Below are 20,083 nucleotides of genomic sequence, written 5' to 3'. Positions count from 1 at the left end.
TACTTTATGAACTACTTAAAAGTAGTTGAAAAGTAGACAAAATTAATGTATGGTGATAAGGATTAGGATGATTGCTACTCTGGGGGATTTAATCTGGAGTTTAGGTGCCCGAAATTACCTATTACATGTGTATGTATGTGTGTAAAATGTCATTCACTGATTGGTACGCTAAAGATTAGAGCATGTAATACATTCCTCAGGAAAGGGAGAGGGAGAAGGAGAGAGAGAAAGAGAGAGCGAGCGAGAGAGAAGAGAGGGTGTGTGTGTGGTTGGGAAGAATAGATGTCTAATTTTGCTCTAAGATTTCTTTTTGCTTTGCTTGTCTTTTTGTATTCCAACCTCCCTTATTGTTTCCAAAGACATTTGGTGTTTCTTTAATTTTAAATTTTTGAACTTGACAAAGTGTTTGCAGTATTCTTCTTCCATATCTGATTAATCTTGTTATATTCTTAATTCTTTTGAAAAGGTGTGGAATTTGATTTGTATATTTCATTCTTTGCCAAAGATTAAACCATATTTACCATAAGTAGGGTAAAATCTGCCGGAAACAAAACAGTTTGATACTGTTAACACATCATTGCTGGCATTCCTTTTGTATCTTACCCTCTCAAAATGTCATTATAAAGTGAGATTTATTTTCAGGTATGTACACTTTCTGGATGTGAGTGATGTTTCATTACTTGACATAAATACAGACACTGTGGTCTGTAATCCTCAACATCCCTTCTTAGTCACTTAAGCTGCGGTGAAGCCATCTTGCTTGCCTTTATATTTTCCTCACGAGAGTGGAATTCATATTTTTAGATAATAAATTTATCAGTTGCCTTTTTTTTTTTTTTCAGTTGCAGCCTTTAAAAACCCATGTTTCTCTGCATTCTTTGTGTTCTCTGGCTCAGCAGTTTATCCTTCACTTTTAATTTAATTTAATTTAATTTATTTGTTTGACAGAGATCACAAGGAGGCAGAGAGGCAGGCAGAGAGAGAGGAGGAGGCAGGCTCCCCACAGAGCAGAGAGTCCGATCCAGGGCTCGATCCCAGGACCCTGGGATCATGACCTGAGCCGAAGGCAGAGGCTTTAAACCACTGAGCCACCCAGGCGCCCCTATCCTTCACTTTTTTACTTTCACTATTTATACATCATCAGAGGATGGGTGTGATTCAGGTTCAGGTTACATAGAACCAAAGAGAAATGTTTTGAACCCAAATTGGAAAGCATAGCTAAATATTTGGATTCAGCCTGGAGTGTCAAATAAATACATAAAGTAACATTGTTAAGAACAAAAGAGGCTCTTAAGGCCCCTGGAGAATACTTTTACCTCTATGGTCTCCAATGATTATGTTTAAGCAGAATGTAAATCTTTGAGTTTTATATGATTCCCTGTATTTCCTTAGAACATTGCTATTTATTCTGTAAGGGAGGGATCTTGTAGAGTACCATGGGATTTCTTAATCTATCCCTGGTCATCACTATTTGACACCATCATGATCTTTTGATAAATTCTTTGATTCTAGGTCTTTATTACAGCTTGTTCAGGTGAGTTCTTAGAATCATCTGAAATAAAAATACTAAGGTCAGAAAGATTATTTTCTTTTGTTAAGTAGCAAACGCTATTGTTTCACTCAGATGCTCAGATGCCCTTGAGTCCACCTTTAACCCCAGGGAGTCTGAAATCCCCGGAAGGGGAAAGGGGACTCTTCTAGAAGGCCCTTAGCCAATGACTGATTTTGGTAGAGAAGGACTGCCCACCTCCCTTGCCTCAGGCTGGGGCAATTCTGAAATGCAGTACTCCCGAGTTCCTCAGCTGCAGGCCACAAGTACTCTTCTGGGACATGGTCTACAAATGTTCCCCTCATTAGTGTCTTGCCTTTCTCTGTCTTGTGTCCTCTCTCCTCTCACTTTCCTTAGTGATCTCTCCTGTGATTCTTTCCTTAATATATCATTAGGAAAAGAATCTTCTTAAACTCTGCTTTTGGGCAACTTGACCTAGGACAAACTGTATGCCACATAATGATTAACTTCTTTCAGCCCGTGTTCATAATAAGTTTCTAAAGAGAATTTATTCCTCTTTAGCAAAAGTTTGCAATATTTGTAAGACCGTATAAGTATCAACACTAGAGATATTATTTACACCGATTCCTTTCTACCATGGCTGCTATTTTACATACTGAAGAATAAGACTACTGACTTCCTTCTGACTATAATCAGTGAACTTACATTCTTCAGGGAAAAAAAAAGTCAGCTTGAATATACCTCTTAATTTGCTTATTTTCGATAGCGTACTCTTCCCACTTGGAAAAGCAGGAAGTCTTACTTCTGAAACTTTAGAACTAATACATGAAATGTTAATTTTTATGCCTTTTTTGATATGACGGCTTTTTCATGTGAAAATAGTTGACTGCTATTGAAAATGACACAATAGCAGTTGTTGTTTATAATGTTCCTTAGTTAATACAAGCGCTGAGAGCTGGAGTTTCTCCACACAAAGCAGCCAGCTGGGGGCAGAGAAGCTTGCCACAAGTGTTGGAGGGCAGAGCTGGTTCACGGGCGCAGTCCACTGTCGCTGAGGAATCTTCCAGAGGATGGCTGCCACTGGGCCACCTATATACCCAGTCTTTGGGGAGATGCAACATAAGAGTGTAACCAAGAACGAATGTGAGTTCACTCCTTGGTGAGGTAGAGGGAGAGACTACACCAGGTGGAGTTGTCACACAAAATGATCTTTATTAGAAGCAAATAAGGAAATCACGGGGATAGATTTCCAAAGCTGTGACACGGGGATAGATTTCCAAAGCTGTGACTTTGCAGACAATACAGCTGGGGAGGTTTAAAGCTAATACATTTTCGTGGAAGGACTCGACAAAGGGTGAATTCAGTATAGAATTGGGGCAGAAGTCATCCTTAATAGTCAAAGTCCATGTCCTCCTTGAAGTCACGAAGACCAGCAAGCATAGGATCCTCAGTTTTATGGCTCCAGTTTGGTGTCTGAGGGTTCACCGGGATTTGAATCCTGCAAAAAGCAACTGCAGAGTGTGTCTGTTAGGTCCATCGTTGCTTTTGAAAAATCGCTGGGAGTTTTACCCCTGATTTACTGTGTCTGACAGGTTTAGGCTATCTCCTGGCCTGCTAGGTTTTTGCATTCTGTTTATTTCTGGAGATTCCTTAATAGGTTTTTGCATTCCATTGTAATTCTAGCACCTCTTAGGAAGTTCTCCAAGTGGTCTGCCAGGGCCAGGGGGACCTAGGTCACAAAAATATCTGGGGGCCTAAAATGACTTATTGTGAGTCATGAAATCTAGGTCTCCTCTTTCTTATCCTCTTCCTTTTCCTGGGGACCCTAACAAGAGTCTCCTCAATCTGGAAGAGACCCGGGCTGCAGCTTTTCTTTTGGTCTTGCAGTGTCCCTGCAGCACCCTCTGTTGACAAAGCCTGCCATTCTGCCAGCTGACCCTGGGAAATGTTGTGAGTCCAGCTTCGACACCACAGAGGCGAGAGGAGTAGGTTTGAACTGACGGGATAAATTGATGACCCCGCCCACAATTCTTAAAGCAAATATTCAGTTTTGTTTCAGTGATGAGCTCTGTTTCAGAAAGCATAGAGCTGCTCTCTAAATTTTGTTTTCAATATAAAAGTAAAGTTACTAAGTTATATAGAAATAGCAGTGAGTTATTTTTTTAAATAAGGGTCTTTTTTTTTTTTTTAAAGATTTTATTTATTTATTTGACAGAGAGAAATCACAAGTAGACGGAGAGGCAGGCAGAGAGAGAGAGGGAAGCAGGCTCCCTGCTGAGCAGAGAGCCCGATGCGGGACTCGATCCCAAGACCCTGAGATCATGACCTGAGCCGAAGGCAGCGGCTTAACCCACTGAGCCACCCAGGTGCCCCTAAATAAGGGTCTTTTAACCTATTACGAGGGTTAATGCTTGATAATTTGAACACTCCTTTCTTTATATTGTTTACTGTTTATTTTTATTTTTACAGAACAGTCTCCTTCAATTTTTTATGACTAAGAGGAGATGTAAAGTAAGTGTATATATTAAACTCAGGTCTTAGCTTGGCTTTCAGAGTTGGTTCAATTCATTTCCCCAATCAAAAAAGAAATGGTAATCTGGGGAGCACATACCAGTCATGCTCTTTGCTTCTTTTTCACAGAAGGGATATTTTAAAATCTTTCTTTTTATCCTTGATAGAGTCATAAAGCTAAATGTGGTATTGTATACTGCAGGGTATCAGCTTCTGATTTTACATGCGGAATGCTTCAGAACTGAATGACTTAGCAGAAGTCGCAGAGCTTGCTTGTGACCGAATCCACACATGCCATAATACAGGCACGCAGGTACTTGGGATTGCAACTCTTTCTGTGAAGTTAGATTGTGCAGGTACCAGTGTGGTTTAGTTATTGATGTACAATAAGTCACCTCAATATTTAGCGACTTGAAACAATAAGCATTTAGTTAGATCATGATTTTACAGTTTGTCAGTTTAGGTGGGCATAGGTAGGTGGTTCTTCTGGTTTCGACTGGGCTCTGTCACCCGTGTCCTTCTCTGGTTGGGTAGGCAGCTCTGCTGATCTCATCCAGGCTTATCTGTGGGCATCAGCTTTGACAAGTAGGTCGACTTGGGATCATTATTCTGCCTACCACAGATGGCTAGCCGTCCAAGATCTCCTGTGAAATATTAGCATTTCCCCACTCTCTATCTCTTGCCATCAGGGCGTATTGCTTGTCTAGGCTAGTTTTGTGGAGGAAAAAACCAACAACTTTGAAAAATGGGAACGATACAGACCGAATACACTGGAGTAGGAATTTATAGCAGATGTTGTAGGTATACCCTACACCCCCTTGACTTACTCCAGATATCATCTACAGACATAACAAAGGAAAATTGAAGCCCATTTTGCAAGTAAGGGTGGTGTCAGGAACAGAAGGATTACTTTAAAATACTTTGTTTCAGGGGTGTGTCTCCTGAACAAGAACAGGATCCAGGGAAAGGATTTATAGCAGTGATTTTGCACGAAGATGGTACAGGCAAATAGAGGAGGTAAAGTCTAAAGAAATCTTAAAGGAGTATGTGGGGGGTAGGCATGAGGAGGCTTTTAGAGTTCATGGGAGTGAGTGATGGAGAAAGAAGCTGCTCCAAGAGTGGCAGTCTGAGTTTGTGGGCATAGAAGGAACTGTTCTCCAGGTAAATGGAGATGTAGAATATAGGTATGATTAATAGAACAAAAAGGTAACTATATTACCTCCATTCATATGAATGTATGAATCCCGATTGGTTCTCTGATTCACCATATGTCGTGTTTAATTTGTTTTCTTATAGGACTTTCAAGGTTTATCTGCAGTTGTAGCATGGCTGGAGATAAATAGTTTTCTTCATACAACCTTTCTGGCATAGATTTTCTTTCACATTTACCTGTGGCTTAACCATTGGTTTTGGTGACACTCAAGTGAGTGACCATTTCTTCCTGCCAGTTTATGAACTAGAATGAATGGTTTGTAAGAAGCCTAAAATCTTTTTTTTTTTTTTAAATATACTAATAGCTGTATTTCACCTTCTTTACCTGTGGGATGCCTTTAATTTTTCACACTGGTGTAGGAATGGCACATAATTGCCAAGAGAAAGCCAAGCTTATTTGATACTGTTGTTTGAGAGCAAATAAAACCCAAGTATTGAAAAAAGAAAAACTGGGAATTTGATTAAGAAGTGGAGGGCTTTAAGTGACACTCGAGTGCCTTGGGCTGGAGTTTCAAAAAGTTGGCAAGGGAATTGAATCCCCCAAGTGCTCAGGCTTATGACGGCAGGAATAAAGCTATTTTTGTCCTCTAGGCAACAGCCTTACTCTGCCAAATTTCCCAAGACTCATACAATGAGAGCATCCATCCCAAAATGATTAATGCAAATTTAGTAATTGTGCACATGGATCATTTCTCTGTCACCCATTTTATCCATAAAATGCGCCTTTCTCTCTATGCACGCATTGCTCATGTTTTGTGCCATTCACCTGTTGCTGGGGGCATGGAACAAATTACTTCTTTGTGTGAGGCTGCGGGAAGAAGAAATTATCACATTTGTGGCTGGCACCCACTATTAAGCCAAGCATGTAATTATTTGAATCAGAATGATCATACGCACAGAGTCAGATTTATCTTGGCTATCACAAGGAGAGCATATGAGGTGTGATCCACAGCTGGACAATTTTCTGAAGGGGAGATAGTGGAGAGGATATGGGTCTCTGTTAAAGAAGATACATTTTTGGCAGCAAAGGCAAATTTCAGTAGAAGCCAATGAGACCTCAGGGGTTCTGGCTTTTGTAAAATTTTAAGTGCAGTGCGTACAAGTGGAAGGGTTTGAGCTGAGAGCCCTGGGGAAGTTAATCAGCAAAAGACGTATCGTGTTGCCAGTCTCACAGTGTGGACTCCCCCAAGCACTTCACACCAGACCCTCAAACTTAATCAACCAACATAGCTCAGAGGAGTAAACTAGAAAGCCCCTCAGGCTTGTGATAGCCCTTTCAAGTTTCCAGGAAGCATTGATGCCTGCCTAATAGGGCCTTTCTGGAAACTACTAGCTCCTGTTCTGAGGGCACCAATCAACCTGCAGCTGTGTTGAGTTAGGGCTTTAAATTGACAGGGGAAGGTGGAGAAGCCATGGTGAAGTAGGGGTCTCCTCCACAGAAGCCATTTGCTGGTTAAACATCCCACTGCTTGCTGACACTCCCAGTTACTAATTTGAGCAGCTGTATGCTTACTCTACATTCTGCTGCTGTGGGATAACAAAGTGTCCACTCTATTTTTCTCCTATACCACAGGCTGTCAAGCAGATTTCCTGAAATAAACGAAATCTTTTCTGTGCTAACAAATGGTAGTGGATTAAAAATGGATGAATTTTCCATATGAAGATTGGAAGGACCCTGTACAAATAGTACATGGCTACTTACGAGTGCCACCATGTTAGGCAGAGAGAACTCAGTGACCTGATGCATCCCTTTCTCAAATGCCTGGCAGTTTCAGTTTTTGAAGAGTAGCTGCTTTGAAACCCCACTTTTGAGAGTGCTTGACTGTCTTTTTCTTCTTTTTACTTCAGGATGAATTGGGAAAATAATAATAAGAAATCCGATAAAATACACCATACAAAAATAGAAGGTTTTAGTCAGTAGGATTGTAGGGAAACTTTGCCGAGGGCTTTGAAATGGACAAAACACAAAGATTACTGAGTGTCCTGGGTAGTACACCTTTCCTGGTTATATGATTTTTGACTGATGCCCCCCCATTCCTCCTCTTTGTTAATAATGTAAATAGTTCTTGTCTATAGAAATGAAAATGAGTTTGGTCCAGTAAAATGCAACTGATTATTACCCTGTGCCTATTTATTAGATTTAGATCTATTTGCAAATTTACTTCAGCATTCTTGATTGCCTATGTATGTGTGAGTTGTTTGAATTCTTCCTTGAACTACTAGTAACATCCTATGGTATTCTTATTAATGACTTAATAAAATATTTGGCACATATTCTTTTTATATTTCTCTGTGAGTTATGATGTTAATTTTAAAAAATATATTCCTCATTAGCATCAATTCAGAGCATTTTTAAAAAAATTAATACTGAGGAAAAGTATGTTTTTAAAAATGTTCTCCAGGGGCGCCTGGGTGGCTCAGTGGATTAAAGCCTCTACCTTCAGCTCAGGTCATGATCCCAGGGTCCTGGGATCTAGCCTTGCATTGGGCTCTCTGCTCGGTGGGGAGCTTGCTTTCCCCTCTCTCTGTCTCTGCCTCCCTCTCTGCCTACTTGTGATCTCTGTCAAATAAATAAATAAAATTTTTAAGAAAAAAAAATGTTCTCCAAAGGGCATGCCACTCTACCCCATGGGAGAAAATGAATAACAAATAACTCTGGTGGGTGACTTGAAAATGCCAAATGCCCATTAATGGAACAAAGCTATCAAGCTGTCTTTAATAGAAAAATGAGATACTGCAGTGTGTTATGTTTAGCATCAGTCTGATCTTAATGCTTAATCAAATGAACACTCAGTAAATGGAAGCTTGGTTTTCTTTTGTTGTTTGTTTTTGTACAGAATCAAAATAATGTCTTTGCTGAATCTCTTTTAGATTGAGGGTATAGATTTGGACATGGAGGTTAAAACCTTTGGGTAGCCAAGATACAGGATCAGATTGTTTTTCCCTTTTGTGCTTCAGGATGTAAGAAGTAGCTTAGACAAGAAACTCCATGATTGCTTCTAATCAAATCTATTTGTTTGCATTGATGCAGCTTCACTATTATGAATATTGTAATAGAACAAAAGAAAAACAAAGGAATTTAGGAGATCATTGACTTAGTTTTTTAGAATATGTCTGCTTCATTGTAGCTTACACATTTTCCAGGACCTGTTTTTGTCTGAGGGCCAAGGAGAGGCCCGAGATCAGCTAATGCATCCTAGATCATATTTTTGAAGTTTGTATAATACCAGAGTATTTATTTGAGATTTATGTTGAATGCTTCAACTTATGTCATAAGTACTTGGGAATCTGGCTTCCCCTGAAGGCTTTTCTCCTTTTCTCTTGGCAGACCCTCCCCAACCCTGACTTATTAAATATAATATCTCATAATAAGCCAGGATGAAACATGCCAGGACAAAATTAGCTTTTTTTTTTTTTCTTTTCTGTCATGTCATGTTCTAATATGAGAAGTTAATGGGATGACTTGAACTTGCATTTTAACACCTGACGGGTAGCTATTCAAAACCTCATTTTTTGAGATGTTTGATGAAATTTGGGTGTGAAGGTAATACCTTTTCTCAAGTCACTGGCTATATAAGGAAATATACCAGAATATAATATAACATTACTATTCGGCATTGGTCATTCCTTCTGACTTTGTATAGATATGTGGTGAGTGAGGGGATACAAAGAAAAGATCACTGGTTAGAATTGTATCTCTAGAAGAAACAATCAGAGCTAGCCTGTTATCTATGTGATGTTTTCATTTGTTAAACTTTTCATGCCTTAAGTTCAGGAAAATTCTCTTTAATCAAACTGTAGCATTAAGCACTTTTTTTTTTTTTTTAAAGTAGGCACCATGTCCAGCTTAGAGCCAAACATGGGGCTTGAACTCACAGCCCCACAACCCTGAGATCAAGAACTGAGCTGACATCAAGAGTCAGATACTTAACTGACTGAGCCAACCAGGCACCCAGTATTCAAGCATTTTAGGGTTATAACCTAAAGTTAATTTACAACCTCTCTACCTTTAGACCTTTATAAACACTGTACTTCAGTGAAACAGACTACAGACTGCTTCCTCATCCTAGAACAGGTAGAATGCTTTGCTTTGCAAAAACCTTGGCCGCCTTCTATGTTTGTGTAGAGATGTTAACCGACCTCTAGTCCAGTTCTCTTAACCTCTCTGTGGTAAAGGACAAGTTTTTTTTGAAAGTTCTTATTGGGTCACATTCCAAAATTGCAATATAAAAACATTACTAGGCGTATGATATAACTATAAAAGGCATATCAACTACAAGGCTTAATTTGTTGTTATTATATTCAAAACACATTTTCAAATGGCTGTAAAAATTTCTAAACCCTTTGAATCTCTGTACTTTTGCCTTTACAAATCAGTAATAAACAATTCAATGACTAGAGGCATTGGCATAATTTCTCTCACAAATGCTATCTGCTCCCAATTGTTTTTTCTGTATCTCTCTAAATAAAAGTGATCTAACCCTTTACTGGAAAGTAGCGGTTCAGTGTTGTTATACTTCTTATAATAATTGACTTAATAGTATTAGAGTTCTTGAATAATTACTGTTTCCCTTTGAGGAAAACTTCAGCACTAAATGTTCAAGTAAATATTTGTTGAATTGCAATTTTCTTAAATCTGTTGTTGGAAATAGGTTTTACGATTGATGTTTAATGCCTATTCCCCTCTTTTCTGCAACAATTAATTATAATAGAGGGAAAAAAGCATACATCAAAGTCATTGTTTTTGAAATACCTTCTGCAAGAATGATTCCCAGCATATCAGACCTAAGAATTTGAGTATCTGTTATGATTGACAGTATTTCCAAGTTTATTGACCTTGTGCGTCGGGCCTGCTTTGCCCACCCATTTTACTTTGAACTTAGGCCAATATGGCTTTTACTTTTTTTCTTTGTTTTTTTTAAAAGATTTTATCTCTCTGTTTATTTAGAGAGAGTACACACATGCAAGTGGGGGGAGGGGCAGTGAAAGAGAGAGAGAGAGAGAGAGAGAATCTCAAGCAGTGTCTCGCTGAGCTCAGAACCCAGTGCTCAGGGGCTTGGTCTCAGGACTCTGAGATCAGGACTGAAGTCAAATTAAGAGTCAGATACTTAACTGATTAAGCCACCCAGGTGCCCCTGGCTTTTCCTTTCATTCATTAACTGTGATTTCACATTTCCCTCATCATCTTCCTTCATTTCTTCCTAATCTCATTACCTATATTCAGTAAGTTGTCTGTCACTATGGATTTGCAGTTCTCACATCATCACCTGCCCTTCCATCTGTGTTGGCCATTACCTTGGTTCTGGGGATCATCAAAGCTAAGACTTAGGTTGGTCAATAGTCTTCATCTGTTTTTCATCATTACATTATGTGTACTGGGCTTTGTCTTTCTTTGGAGTATCTTTCTTTGGCAATTTTTTTTTTTTTTATTACTGATGAGAGTTCCCAAATAAACTCAATACTAATAATACTAGAAAGCCTAAATGAGTGGTAGAGACTGGGTGAGATCATTCAAGCATGAAGGGACTCAACTCCCTATACAAGGCTCACTGGTGTAAAGTTTCTTGTTTTCTTCTTTCCTTTTTCTTTTTTTTCTTTTTTTTTAGTAAGTGGAAAAAGCTCTCATGATTATGTAAGTTAATGGTAAAATTGATGATAAAATAAGGGTAGAAATGGTATATAAATGCTCTCAGGAGAAATTTACTTTTCGATGTAAGACTTCTATAAATACTCTATAAGATTTATAGTAGCAATGGTCTATCTAGTTACAGAGTACTGAGTTTTAGAAACAGTCAGTTCTCTCTTTCTCAATGTTAATGTTGGAAACTCTGAAATCACTGTACAAAGAGGCTTCAGATAGAAAATAATTTTGTTTCTGGAGCAATTGCATGGGAGTAAATGGCACAATACTAATAATTTTTATAGTGATACTAGGTGTGAGAACTATGTATTGCCTGATTATTAAGTTAATTCACAAACCATGTAAGTTACCTGCAAATAAAAATCTTACATCTTTGTAGACTGTAATTACTGGAAACTTTTTTTTAATTTACGAATGCTACTTTTGAATCCAGCTGGTCTCATTTGCAGTATGTTTTGTGGAAGTTGTAGAACAGTACTGGGAAGGTGCCAAAGGTTATTTTACTGACAGCTATCAGTAAGATATGTTAGCCTGGGGATGTCATTTTTCTTTCAAGAATAGGGTAAAGCTAATCAGATACCCAAGTCCATTATCTGATGAGAAGTAAACAAGTGACAATATCATAGCTGTCAAAATGAAGTATAGTCTTGTGAGAGGGTTGTCTAGGAAAATGAAGAAAAGTGAATACAAAAAAAAATCTCTGAAATGAAAAGAACTAGCCTTTTTCTTTGGACATAACAGTGGGTCATATTTTGGGACATAATTATAGGAGGAACAATCTGGGAGTTGAAATATAGGAGTTAGAAAAATCAACTGCTAAGTTACTATGCCATTCTAAAATGGAAGTTGCAAATACAATTGAAATATTCATATTGGTCAAATAAGTAATAGGGCTGAAACTTTGATTATCTTAATTTACAATATACTTGTTTCCTTGATCTTGAATTTTAAAATTTAAACTATATTTAAAACAGAATATATGCCATCTTTATTAGGGAGTAGGCCAGGCTGCTGTGAAAATATTTTAAAATGCAAGAACTTAGCAAGATAGGAATTTATTTCTCAAGGACCAGTTCCAAAGAATAGATAAAAAGCAGATAGATGGGCTCCATTGTACTTAGTTTAGCTTCCCAATGCACTGTCACCCAGGTGCTTTCCTCATTTGCATGACCAAAACTGGCTGTAGTCCATCCCACAGCCTGTTGGAAAAGAGAAATATCAGGACACAAAATGAGCAATTTTGTTATAAGGAAATACCCAGGCAATTGCACGCCTGTTTTCTGCTCTTTTCATTGCACAAATGTAGCCACATGACCGCACTTTGTTGCAAGAGAGGCTGGGAAATGTAGTCCTAACCAGCTTCCTTTAAACCTTAATAGAACTAGGCAAAAGAGGAGGAAGGTGGGGGGGGAGTAACTACTGGTGAATAATAATTAGTGTTTTTGTTTTTGTTTTTTTGGCTGTATATATACGTGATTAAAATTAAATATGATTTTAAATTGGAAGAAATAAATTCTCCATTCCTAGTCCTACTGCTAATTTTTTTTAAGAAAAGATCTGTTTATTTATTATTTTAGAAAGAGAGAGAGAATACGAGAGGGGAAGGACAGTGGGAGAGAGAGAATCCCCAGCAAGTTCCATGCCCCACTCAGGACTTGATCCCATGACCCTGAGATCATGACCCGAGCCAAAACCAGGAGTCAGATGCTTAACCCCCTGAGCCACCCAGGTGCCCCAGTTCTACTGCTATTTTTTAGTGTGTACTTTTCAGATACTTTTATACTAAAGGGGTTCAGAACATACCCACCCCGCAATATGCCCTCTGGCATATTGATTATTTTGAGGTGAAGGCACCTGACAAATAGCAGTTATAGGAAGGGCTCTCTAACCTCACTTAAAAGCAGGTTATCAACTTTCCCATGAGAAGGGTGCCTCGTTTGTACCAGGAGGAGAACATTTTTACCACCAGGGATTGAGAGTGACCGCAAAATGAAGGTGTTCAAACAAACCTATTGAAATAACCCTTGAATTCCATTAGCTTCCCCCATATATTTCCTTACGACTATACCATAATTTACTGCCCCTGGTTGAAGCCACTATGTCTTGTCACTTTCTCATGATTTATTTTTTGTTTCCAAGGCATATTAATTTTGGGGGGCCTAATGGTTCTTTTAGGTCTATGTTTTCCTTTTGAAGACTCTCATGTGCACATAAAAATATTAAGTAAGTTGTATATGTTTTCTCCTATTAGTCTGTCTTAGGTCAGTTTAATTTTTAAGCCCAGCTTTATAGAACCTAAGAAGGTAGAATTTTTTTTTCTCTACAATATTCATGGAAAAAGATACAGATTATAGCATTCCCCCAACCCCCTTTTGAAGTATAGTTTACACATAGTTATACATTTTGTTACTTAATGCATCTTTGAAATATTTCCATATTAGCACATGCATATGTTCTTTTTCTTTCATTGCTATACAGTGTCCAGTTGTATGAATGAACTATGACTTTGAACTACTTTTGGATATTTTGATATCATCAAGGTATTTTTCTTCTTCTTTCTCTTTCATGGCCATTCTACAATGAACTTTACTCGATATAGTGGATCTTTATTGAATATAATATATATTTCATAAAATATACCCATTCTAAGCATACAGTTTGATGAGTTTTAGTAATACATACAGTCATGAAAAGATGATGACAATCTAAATTTAGAGTACTTGTTTCATCTCTAAAAAGGTCCTTTGTGCCTCTTTGCAGTTGGTCTCTGCTTCCACCCAGCTCAGAGCAACTACTTTCCTGCTTTCTGCTGCTGGAGATTTGACTTTTCGAGAAGGCTCACGTGAATAGAATCATGTTGCGTAATTATTGTTTTTTTTTCTGGCTTTTTTCATTTAGTATTATTACGTAAAAAAATTTATTTTTAAATAATTTTAGATTTCCAGAAAAGTTACAAAACAGTATAGAATTTACATAGTTTTCTTTTCTGTTAACAGCTTACACCCTATAGTCCAGTTATCAAAACCATAAAATCACGGGACGCCTGGGTGGCACAGTTGGTTGAGCAGCTGCCTTCGGCTCGGGTCATGATCCCAGCGTCCTGGGATCGAGTCCCACATCGGGCTCCTTGCGGGGAGCCTGCTTCTCCCTCTGCCTCTGCCTGCCATTCTGTCTGCCTGTGCTTGCTCTCTCCCCCTCTATCTCTCTGATAAATAAATCAAATCTTTAAAACAAACAAACAAACAAACAAAAAAACCCCATAAAATCATTAGCACAGCAATGTTTTAATTTCACATGTATTGTAGAAAGAACCAAACCTAAGTCACCACTCTGATGTATTTGTCAGTAATTATAGTGTATGATCTTACAGAGATTATTTATTAAATTATTTATTAGATTGTTTCATAAATTGTTCTAATAGTAGAATAATAAGTAGAACACTAATTTATTGATTCAACTTGCTATTTTTTTCTGCCAATATCATACTTGGTCTTGAAACATAATATACGTAATTTTTGAAGGGGTTGAAGAGGTTCTCAGCTAATAGCAGTACTCATTTTGACTGAAAAGGATGAGTTAATTCCAGAGTCTTCCAGTCTAGCTCAGCAGTATATAACAATCTATTCTCCTGAGAAAAACTTTGCAGTTAGGGAAGAAACAGAATAAACTTCCCAGATGACTCAGATACCTAGATACCGTGTAGGTATACCTTTGGTTACTGATCTATAGGTTGGCAAATCAGGCTGGCTGGTGTACTAATCAGCATAATTATTTTGAAATTAGTTCATGCTGTTTTGTGTATTATTACTTCCTTTTTATAGTTAATTGTATTTTATTATATGGATATACCATAATTTTTTTAATATAATAGGTAATAAAGAACAAAAATTATCTAAAATCTTTTTATCAAGGAATAACAATCACTAACATTTTCAAGTATAACCTTGAGATAGTTTTCTGTGTTTACATACCGACTTATGAATTACCTTTCCCCCTGAACAAAAACATATATACAGCTTTTGTAACTTGCTTATTCACTCAGTAATCTTTCATGAGCATTTTCCTATTTAAATAAGTTTAGGCCTTTCTTATATTTTAAATATTTAACAGGTCCTATATAATTATTATCTATTAATTATTATTTTAAAAAAATGTCATGATTAAGATCTTTGTAAATGTAATATTACAATGCTTCCAGAGAATTGCCTTAACGTTAATTATTGATTCATTTTTATAGCTGTGTCCGCTAGGCTGTATTTGGTATTGAAAAACAGAAGTCTTATTATTGGCTACTGGGAATCATACTGATCTATCACTATCATTTGCCTATTTTTATTAATAGCTATTAGTAGCTATTTAATGTACATGAAGAAGAAACAAAAGGTGTTCACTCATGTACACAAGTACAAAAGCTCACACCCATATCCACCCACCTGAAAAACCTTTATCACTAATTGAAATTCAGTTCTTTTATTTTTCCCATTTTAAGAAAATACATTCAGGCTCTTTAAGTCTACTCCTGGTTAAGCATAGCTAATGGAACAGTACATGAGCGAAGCCTGGGACAAGTCCCTTGGGCAAGAAGCTGCAGATATGTGGAACACCAAGAAACTAAGTCACTTCTCAGTCAGGGGCAATTACACTGACACCTAAGAAAAATAGCATTAGAGTCGCTTGACAGTTGGAATCGAGTAAAGGATTATCAAAAATGCTGTATGCCAGGTTCATGCCTAAGGCAGATGACCTGGTTGACAAGCTTGCCCAAGCTAACTATATTAATGCTTCAGATCAGTGTTAAGAGGAACTAGCAGCAGTTCTCCTTAACTAATCAAGTTAAAATTGTTGACAGATTTCGTGTCTGCTTTTCAGTTGCATAACTATTCATCAGTAAGGTGGAGAGAAAAATTCATACAAATTGATTAGAATATGTGCATCTTTTTTCTCTTGGCACTGTAGGAATATGGGAGCTTGCTTGCTTTAATTTTCTGGTTTGTTTCTCTAGTAAGTCAGATTTTCCTACAACAGCTAATCTTTTTTTGTTTAAAAAGAAAAATAAAACTGCATGATGTATCTGTCAGTTCTGAGGTTTGTGCTATGCAAGTTGTAAGCTTCAAATCTGGGTCACATGTATTTTCTGTTAGGAAAGCATAGGGTTCAGAATTTGGAGAGTCAAATACTATTAAAATGTGCTCAATATGAATATAAATTCTTAACCAATAGTTAAGCCTTGGGGTTTAAAATTGTGACTATCAATTAAATGCATGTTTGACATTGATTAGCCACCTTCTTTTTTCTCTGTGGCAAAGTATTTCAATCACATTTGTTCCTGAGAGTAATTGGATTTTTGAATAATCTACAAATTGCCTTACAAGCTGGTTTTCGAACCCCTAAAATCATGCACATGTCTGTACATGATTTTGCAGTATTAGGATTTGTCCTTACCTCCTGATTTCTTAGGGAAATAATAACTCTTGTGGAAAGTAAAAAAATGATATTCTTGTTAATGTTTCACATATTCAAAATAAATGAAGTTAAATTAACTTAAATCACCCTAAAATTTTTAGTTTAGAATAAAGATCTTCTCATTGGGTCAGTTCATATAGAAATAAAATTAGAAGTAGCTTGCATGATATTTTCTATTAGCAAGTGTGTCACATTTCTCTTTGGAAAAGATTTGGATTGGCTTTTATGAAAAACATAAAAACCTGCTTAAGTTTAATACCTGATTCTTACTTTTTCTCTATCTCAATACTGAAGATAAATTTGTGTGTGAATGATGACCTCTTTCTCCAAAGATGAGAAACAACTATATCTACCATCCAGTTGCTTCTACAGACTTTTTAGTCAGGTACTATACACTCAAAAAACAAGATCTGACTTTGCTGCCCCCATTATACAGGGAGTAGTCTTGCCATTTTCCTTTTATCCACTAGGTGACATAATAGATGCAGCTTTTCAATGTCTGTGAAGGTGCAGGTGCCTGTGTAACATGTTTTTCAATGTTTAATCCTCTTAGTTATGTTTGTTAACTGACAGACTAAGTGTAAGTATGCTGATAGAACAGGGTTTGTTCATGACTGCTCACTTAAGTATTTATGCGTTGCATCTTGGAAGTTATATGGAAACCCAATGATTGATCAAGAAAATACTAGTTTTCAGTTTGCTCTACGGTTTAACAGCTAGTCACATGAGAAAAATAAAACCACAACTGATGTGGACTTAAAGTTTTGAGCTGAAAACCTGTTTTGCCAAATTTGGGTGGAATGTAAAGGGAAGATAGGTAAAGGCCAGCAAATGTTACCACAGATTCTGTTAGTGTTTCCTTGGAAATGGAAGTAAAAGCACTCTTAATCTCTTGCTACCCCTAAAGCCCATTCTTAAAGATCAATGCAGTGTGATTGTGAAACACTTACTACTTTTTAGTATCACCTCTTAGTTTGTTCATAGCGCAATACAGTTACGGTTCAAAGCAATCTTAAATCGTTGTGTTTTGAAATAACTGGAAAATGCCTGAGTCTGCCTTATCCCTGCTAATTAAATGGAAGTCCTCATGTGAGAAACAGCAAAGGAAAGGTAAAGGAACACTCCTCCAACACATTTTCTCCATTTTCTGATAGTCTTTATATGAAACTCCCTTTTAGAATACGGTCAGGTCAAAGTTCTCATGTATTTCATATGCCAGTCAATTTGCTTTTGAGTTTGATTCTGAATGACCACAAAATAGAGCAATATAAACCTCTTTTTTGGAGGGGAGTGTCAGTTTGGCATGCATATCTACTTAATTTTTATGGTTCAGAGCTAAATATCCATGAAACCTCTGTCTATATATAGTGTTTCATCTTCATGCTGTTCAAGGAATGCATTTTTATTTCCACCTGTTTTTGAACCTTGTATAATCTGTGATGTATTACATTAATTACAAGGTGGTAGCACATTTTAATTAGACTTGACACTATGGTTTCTGGTAGTTATTAAATGTTATGATAATTATGGATAAAAAGTTGTTGCACATAAAGCAGAATCCTAAATAATAATAACAGCTAACATATATTAAAGGCTTAACTTGTATTAGGTATAGTACAGATGTCTGAGAATATTCTCTTTAGCCATTCCCTGAGGTGTAATTCAGTGTGACTGTCATACTTTCCTTATTCATTTTCATAATTTTAAATATGATTTCCAGATGTGTGCCTCCAACCTGGAGCTCTCTCCTGAACTCCAAATTTCTGTACTCATCTCCATATTAGATGTCCTAGATGTTTATTTAGCACCTTAAAACTATATACCCATAATAGGGCTCTTCTCTTTTCTCCAAAACCAGTTCTTCCCCTGATTCTCCATCTCCATTATCGGCAACTCCATTCTTTCTGGGGCTCAGGCCAATAATCTCAAGGATACCCTTGATTCTTCTTTTTCTCTCATACCCAAATCCAATAACCAGTAAATCCCACTGACTACTTTCCAAATCCAACAACTCTTTACCATCCTCACTGCTACAGTGGTAGTGGAATGCCAGCAATGTCTCATGCTCATCTCTCATCCAGCTAATTGTGACAGCGTCCTAATTTGTCTCTCTTGCCTCTCCTCTATTAAAATGTGTCACATTATGTTAAATCTGTCCATTCAAAATGCTTCATTGGTTTCTCTTCACAGATTAAAAGTCAAAATCCCTTGAACGGTTTACAGCATTCTAAACCACTTAGTTTACGTTCTGCAACCCATGTCTTTATCTCTCTCTCCTCTTTCCCTACTATGATTTTTCTTGATTGCTCTGTCTAGTCAAGCTGGCTTAGCTTGAGAACACCTGCTTTGCAGTAGTTGAATGAATGATCTATTTTATTTTGCCAGTGAAGAGACTTAAAAATTGTATCAACAATTTTCAAATCTTTGAAATGATTTTCTCATAACTATTATCAATTAAGAGAGCCTGTTTATTTGCCTATGATTCAATTAGAGATTGGAGCATGTTGGAGGTGGGATTTAGCCATTCTATTGTGCTCCTTCTATAATGTTGAAAGCCTAAGGCAAGATTTGTAGTTAAAAAGACTTGAACTTTCCTCTGTCTTGGCTGCCTATCACTCTATAAGGAAGAGATACATGCAGAGCAGATAGATACTGATGTGCAAGGGATGTTCTCGTATGGAAAATACATTTTAATCTTTACACTGTATATCGTGGATGATGATGAGAGATGTGAGCACGGGATGGCAGATACAGGAATAGTCGAGTTGATGGAATGGAGAGAAGAGGCCATCTAAGAGAGCAGATGTGGATTACCTAATTCACTTTTCACCTCTTGCTAGAAGTACTATGAAATAAAATTAACTTTCTTCCTTGATGTGAGGGAGATCTTTAGCTAGCAGTCATACAAAGAAGGACATTGGATTGTCATTTGGTTTTGTGCGTGTGTGTACATGTGCATGTGTGCTTAAGAAAACTGATATTTTTGTGTTTATTATATTCTTTACTCATTATAATTAAGTTCCTTATTCTTTTTCTGTATTTCTTTTTTAATATACACATTTATTTACTTTTCAGTAAGTTTAAATCCTTGATGAGTACAGCATCACATGGATCCTCTGGCCAGTGGTTTTAGCAGGAAAATTGCTTCAGTATTTGGCAAGAACCATGCCACTATTTCCACGAGAGTGAGTTACTGTTCCTCAAAGTACTCTGGTTTTCTTTGGTTTGCCTCCAGGAGTCACTGTGTTGTTCTTTGCTTTGTATACATAAGCATATCTCTTGCCTAGATAGAATTCAGTTTCATCTCAAGCATAAACACCTTCAATTTTAAGAGCTATGTGCTCCCTCTGGTTCCAGAGACCCTACTTGTAGCCAGCATATGTGGCCTTGGACCACAGTCTTCTAGACATATTTGTCTTGTTCCCAGCAGGTCTTGATAGGCTCCAAGATGGAGGAAAGAGAAGCAGCGATTTTCTATATTTCTTTGAAATATATTTATTTAGTGGTGACATATATCTAAGTGGTAAATTAAAAAAACTTAGAATTAATTTTGATTTTCCTATGAAATAAATAAAACTGATATAGCTAAAAAGCTTAAAGGGAAGAAATAAAGCTTTACTCTTTGGGGGGAATTTAAAGTAATTTTATATTTTTAATGTATTTAATACTATAAACTATAAACTATGAAAACATTTATTTAAATTCATGCCTTAATTAACAGAGTATGTTTTCTGAAAATGTTCAAC

The 20,083-nt window shown here is 37.0% G+C and overlaps 1 pseudogene; it reads right to left on the bottom strand.

Moving 5' to 3' along the window:
• Nucleotides 1–19,417: 19,417 nt before the first annotated feature.
• Nucleotides 19,418–19,747, bottom strand: LOC101693821 (annotated as a pseudogene).
• Between the last annotated feature and the right edge of the window lie 336 nt (nt 19,748–20,083).

The sequence above is a fragment of the Mustela putorius genome, unplaced genomic scaffold (assembly GCF_011764305.1).
Source record: "Mustela putorius furo isolate JIRA1106 unplaced genomic scaffold, ASM1176430v1.1 tig00003834_pilon_pilon_pilon, whole genome shotgun sequence".
Lineage (NCBI taxonomy): Eukaryota > Metazoa > Chordata > Mammalia > Carnivora > Mustelidae > Mustela > Mustela putorius.
Note: the sequence above shows the minus strand (reverse complement) of the source record. Positions and strands in the feature narration are given on the sequence as shown.